Source organism: Bos taurus, chromosome 9, assembly GCF_002263795.3.
Source record: "Bos taurus isolate L1 Dominette 01449 registration number 42190680 breed Hereford chromosome 9, ARS-UCD2.0, whole genome shotgun sequence".
Taxonomy (NCBI): Eukaryota; Metazoa; Chordata; class Mammalia; order Artiodactyla; family Bovidae; genus Bos; species Bos taurus.
Window position 1 is genome coordinate 69,143,979 of NC_037336.1, and position 6,000 is coordinate 69,149,978.

Sequence of the window (6,000 nt, forward strand, 5' to 3'; positions counted from 1 at the left end):
CATAAAAAGAGCAAAGCAAGAGGAAGCTGGCTTTTTCGTAAACATATGAACAATTTAGTTTAAATATCAATACAATGAACTCCCCTAACTGACCTAGACAAGGTCCTACAGATGAACATGTGACAAAATCATTTTGGAACTCTTTCCATGCCCTCTGGTTCTTAACCTGGAAAGAACTAAAACCATCCCCATGACATTCAACTTAGTTATAAATGTGAAATGTCCACTGGGCTACGAAAGCAAATCTTATGATAGTTCTCAGAGCAAATAAAAAGATAATTCTTATTCTTCAAATTGATTTCATATTACTGTAAAGATTATTTCTGAGGCAATCGATATACATTTAGACCTTTATAGCTCTATCTAATACACTAGATATCAGGCTTCCCCGGCGGCACTAGTGGTAAAGAACCTACCCGTCAATGCAGGAGACATAAGAGATGCAGGTTCGATCCCTGGGAAGATCCTCTAGGGGAAGAAATGGCAACCCACTCCAGTATTCTCGCCTGGAGAATCCCCATGGACAAGAGGAGCCTGGCAGGCTACAGTCCACAGGGTCACAAAGAGTCGAACACAACTAGAGCTACTTAGCACATATGCACAATACACTGAAGTAAAAAATAATAATAATAATACCAAAATGCAGAGTATATGTGATATGAAAACATATTTCTATTTTAAAAGTAACTAAGTATATGAAATTAGTCCAAATTCAACCTTTGGTGGGGGAATAAAAAGCAGAAAGGACTTCCCTGGTAGTCCAGTGGTTAAGAATCTGCCAGCCAATGCAGGAGACATGGGTTCCGGGAAGACTCCACGTGCTTCAGCACAACTAAGCCCACAGACCACAGCTACTGAGCCTAAACTCTGGAGCCTGTGCTCCACACAGAAGCCACCGCGACGCCTGCGCACCACAACTAGAGAAAGCCCACAGACGTAACAAAGACCCAGCATAATCAAGTATTTATTTAATAAATAATTATTTTTAAAAGCAGAAGCAGTATGGATGTACTCATAAGCCACCTGAGGTCTACCCCATACAAAGGGGAAAGCAACATCACTTTAAAAAAAAAATGAGAAAATTGAGAAAAATCACTAACACTCTCATTTAAATCAATGATATCCCAACCATCAGATATTTAGGAAAATCAAGTACAGGTTATCTACCCTCCTAGACATGAGAAACATGCATCTAAGAAACCTATATAGATTAAGCCAACCACAGAACAAAAGGAAATAATAAGAGTAAGAAAACCAAATCCTCTATATGAAATATAACCTACATAACATTTCTACATGCAACCGTACCAGATTCTACAATGTCAATTCCAACTTTCAAAAAATCCTCACTAAATGCACTTCCAATATATTACATAAACTTTCATCAAATTAAGTACCAACAATGTTATAGGCACTTCACATAACTCTACAAATGGACTCCCTTTCTCCTATAAAATATATATACTTTATAGAAAAAAATTAAAAAAAAATATTAACCATCATCATTTATTTCTAGTTGACATTAGAAATTATTTCCTTCCTTTTTGGCTTACCTGTAACATCTAAGTAACAACAGTATTTACACTTGGAAGCCAGTCCCCTATATGTAAGGATGCCAGGCACTGACTCCATTTTTTATTTTAATCTAGGGCACTGCTCTGTCAGAGGAATGATAGAAATCTTATGAGTATCAGGTTGCTGGTTTATGCCAAAACATGGCATTCCCAAAGGGCACTCTGTCTGGAATCTGTGGGGGAATCATATACAAATCTTCTATGAACTGAGGCCTTCCAAGGAGGCTGGAAATGTTTGTGTGTTGGGAAAGGGCTGAGAGTGGATCTGCTGACTCCTAAAGGTCCGGCCCTGAGATTCCAAGATTCTATAAACGGGCAGTAAATTAGAGTTTGGCTAGTATTTGCTGAGTACTGAAGCCAGCATAAACATTTACTTGAGGCTTTTAAATGTGTAAGGGTAGCCAGTGGTTAGGTACAGTAATTCTGAATCTGAAAAAAACAAGGCCACTGGATGTGTTTCTAAATAAAGGTGGGGGCGGGGTGGGGGGGCGGTCAGCACATTTCCTTTGTTTTCTCTGAGTAAACGATACAGACTTTTAGAAATGCAAGATTGGATCCTCAGCAATATTGATCCCTAAAAACTATATTAATGCCTTATACAGATACTAGCAATTCGTACTTCTTCAGAAAGTCCGCACATAGTCTCTAAAAAGACTATGTCAGTTCAAAAAACAAAGGAAAAGGCCTATGCTTTCCTGTGGAAACAGAAACAAAACCAAATCTTCAAAAATATTTAGCATTCGGCTATATAAAACATAAAACCCCACATTCCTAAATAAAATGGCAAAGACAGAACCTTTGTAGTTCTCTAGTCAGTTATATGAGAGTGGTGATTCAGGGTAAAACCCGACCTTAAACATAACTATACAATATTACTAAATTACAGAGTAATTTTACCAATAAATATTCCAGTTAAGGACTGCTTTGTCATCTTTGCAAGTATTTTTAGTTGAAAGCAAGTGGTTGGCAAGTCCACGTGGACATGGTTCTGATTTTTAAAAAATCTATTTTTAAGATCTGGTGACTGGATAGGTTTTCTAAACTCAGTTCTTTCGAACGGGTAATTTGGAAAGGGTAAACCACAAGAACGTTACTTAAGAAGCAAAGGACCTAACAAGCTTACCAACTCAGATCAACATAAAACTAACTTAGAAACCTCCAAATCTAATGATGGGCCCAGTCATTAAAGCCTATACGTACACAAAACTGAACTGAAAGCTACCTCTCCAAATACAGCAAGGGCTATCTGAATTCTCTTGTTTTATATTTCCATAGTTGTTTGAGGGTGGGCTTCTCTTTGCATTTGTCTCCTAAATCTGCAAATCTGCTCCTTTTTACTTGGAATTAAGTTTCAGATTTTAACATACATACCCAGTTATATATATATGTATATATATACAGACACCCAGTTTAATATATATACCCAGTTGAGAATACTATATAGCAGTTTAAATTTTTTATTGAAGTTAGTAATAATTTTACTGAAATTCATTAAATGATTTTTTTAAATCACTTTTCATTGTTTTAGGCAATCCCCATCCAATTTAGGTATCAAGAATCTGAAGTTGGGGGCTCCACTCAACCACTTATTTTCTCTGGAAGGTCTAACTTTGACTAGAAATAAAAGATTAAAGCACTGTTATGACTAGGTCTTTCTTAAAGAGGGATGTTTTAAAAGGGAAGAAACTGTCCCCTCCTGTTACTCTAAATGAGCAGCCTCTTGTTCTCAGCAGTCCTTCTGCACACAAGACCACTACTGACTTCAGTGGGAATTCTGCCCAAGAAGTGAGGAAGACAGGGTAGGATTAAATTAGCCCTAAATCCACCCCATTGTTCCAAGTCATTACCACTTGTACAGTTCTCCAATAACCTCTATAAAGTAGACATCTGAGATTTGACGGTGATTTCTCCAATTGAATTTTAGGACTGACCCCTGGAGCTCTGACAGGTGACACAACCTAGCTCTTTAAAAGCTGTGTCAGCCTGATGGATGCACTCAGCTGGCCCTTATCACAATCGAAGATTGTGATTTCTCACAGCAGAGTCCTGCAAACGGAAACTGAATAGGATTAAGTACTATTCGTTTCCGAGTAAAACCTGTTCACAGACAGAATTTTAAATCCCAGTTCCTGCGGCCAAGGAACTGACTCAGTTTCCCAAGAGGAAATGTGATAGGACGCGAGTTAAAACTCAAATTCTCCATACAGTATTATAAATCGAGAATACAGAAATAGCTGACTCCGGTGAAAGAAGAAAAAAAAAAGGGAAAAATAAAAAGAGAACTGAAAAAAATGCAAGAATAAAGGATAAACTGTTATGATTCATTTTTTTAAAAAAGCTTTAACAGTAACAAGAACAAGATGCCTGGCATACACGTGCCATTTCAGACGCGAGAAGTTCAAAAAACTGAGGAAAGGATGTGATTCAGAAAAGAGAACATACATTCACAGATCCTCTAGGTTCTTCCTTCCCTCTCACCCCACTAGAGCTCTTAAAAACGGCCAGCTGTGCTGTTCATGGGGAATGCAATTTAAGGCGTCCTAAGTCAGAGGGAAGGATCCACACAGACCCCTTCCCAAAATAACAGACTAGGCAAGGGCTCTTCTAACCTCGCCAAAACACCCTGACCTCAAGGGAGATGAGAGATCTCAGAAATTATGACCGACCTCTTCCCAAGCTGCCCGGGGCAGGGACTCCTGCTGGGGATTTAGACTCTGATTCGAACCCTGCTCGCTCCTGGTCCTTACCCCAGCAGCGCAACTAAAACTGCTCCCAACTCTGCCGTCAAACAGAGGAGAAAAATAAGCCATCGCTGGTGAGATAGCCTGGGTGCCGGGACGGCAAGGATCAGAGAGCAAAACATGCGTTTTTCTCCACTTTGGTCGGGAGGTCAGCGTCTGGAGGGACGGAGCGAGTGACGCCGCCCGAACCCAGCTACCCGGAGTGCCCAGGCGCGCGGCCCGCCCCGGGACGCGTGGCGTCCTCCGCCCGCGTTTCCTCTTCCAAAACCATCATGCTGAAGGGCAACGCTGCTGCCGCCGCGTGCCCCCGGCCCGGAAGGAGGGGGCCGCTCCGCATCGGGACAGGCTCGCGCGCCGCGGCCCGCGCCCAGGATGGAGCCGGATCCCTCCTGCAGCCGCGCCGCGGGGCCCGGGACGCGTGACCCTGAGCCCACTGCACCCCCGTGAGGCCGGAGCAGTCCTCACCGTGCCCCCACCTCTCTCGGCGCCGACCAGACGCGGCCCCCGCTCTCACGAAGGGAGAAGCAGGGGGACCGCAGTGGAGCAGAGAAGCAGGGATCCGGCCTGTAGCAACAGGACCGGTCCCCGGGTCGGGAATGGGGAGAAGGGCAGACAGGGAGCCGCAGAAAACCCCAACATCGGCAGCCCTCCCCCTCCCGGTGGGACCGTCCCGCCACCGCTTCCTGCCCGGGATCAGCTTCCCAGCTGCAGCCACAGGAAAAATCCGAGCCGCCCCTGCAGATCCGCAGAGACCAGACGCTCGGCCCCGGGATTTCCCCGTCCCGGGCCAGCCATTCCGCAGCTCCGCACGCCTCCTTACCCGGACGCCGCACTCAGGAGCTCGCTCGCCGCCGGGACCAGTCCCGCTTCAGCCCAGTCGCCGGCCCGCCGCGTCCGCCTCCTCCCTCCGCTAGGTTTCAAATTGAAATTCCCTGGCTGGGGCCGTCAGAGGACTAGCGCCCCAGCCCCGCCCCCTCGCGGCGGAAGCTCCTCCCGCATCCCCGCCGGACGCGCCCCCGGTGCGGAAACCCCGCGGGCCACGACACGCCCCCTACGGCCAGGCCACGCCCCGCCCCCTTCCCCGCTAGTCCGACCGACTCTTTCAGCGGGATTAGCGGCTCGCGGTCGCCGGGTACCCAGCGCGGAAAGGACGCGTCTCGCCCTGGGAGCTACCCTAGATAATGACTGCTGATGCCTGTGTTCAAGCCGCTCTTACCCGCGCATCCAGATATTAAATGCCCTTTTATCAACTTCCAAAAGTTATTTCTTAAAAGTGAATCCACTGACTAAACCTTTCTTGAGCACCTATTCGGGAGCAGACCCCAAGCTAGGCCCTGGTGAAACAAAAATAAGGAAAACTAGATTCTTCTCTGTCTAGAGTGGAAGAAATGCTTTCACAGAGAGAACAGGGAAAGGGAACCGTTTATTCCTCCTGTGGGAGGCACGGGAGGGATTGGGGAAGCCTCCAGGAAGAGGGGCTTTTATACTGAACCCAAAGTGTGGGTAGATCTCCAGGCAGGGGCCTAGGAGCCTGGACTGCAGAGCAGAATGTGGCGGGGGAAAAAAAGAAACCCGAGGTTCAGGCCAGTTGTGGAAAGACACACAGACGATTTCTTCCGGTTCTTTTGAATAATTAGATCGCTTTCTCTCAGATTCTACTCCTTTCTTCTCTGAAAGTTGGCACG

The 6,000-nt window shown here is 45.4% G+C and overlaps 1 protein-coding gene across 30 annotated transcripts in view; it reads right to left on the reverse strand.

Moving 5' to 3' along the window:
* EPB41L2 (erythrocyte membrane protein band 4.1 like 2) overlaps positions 1 to 5,239 on the reverse strand; it is a 211,015-nt gene extending 205,776 nt beyond the window's left edge. For 29 of the 30 annotated variants that reach the window (XM_024996998.2, XM_024996997.2, XM_024996995.2 and 26 more), the window contains exon 1: positions 5,136 to 5,239. The gene's annotated coding sequence lies outside the window, so the exon portion shown is untranslated. Of the gene's footprint in view, positions 1 to 4,780 lie in introns of all 30 variants that reach the window. The other variant, XM_059889890.1, reaches the window with a different exon arrangement.
* Between the last annotated feature and the right edge of the window lie 761 nt (positions 5,240 to 6,000).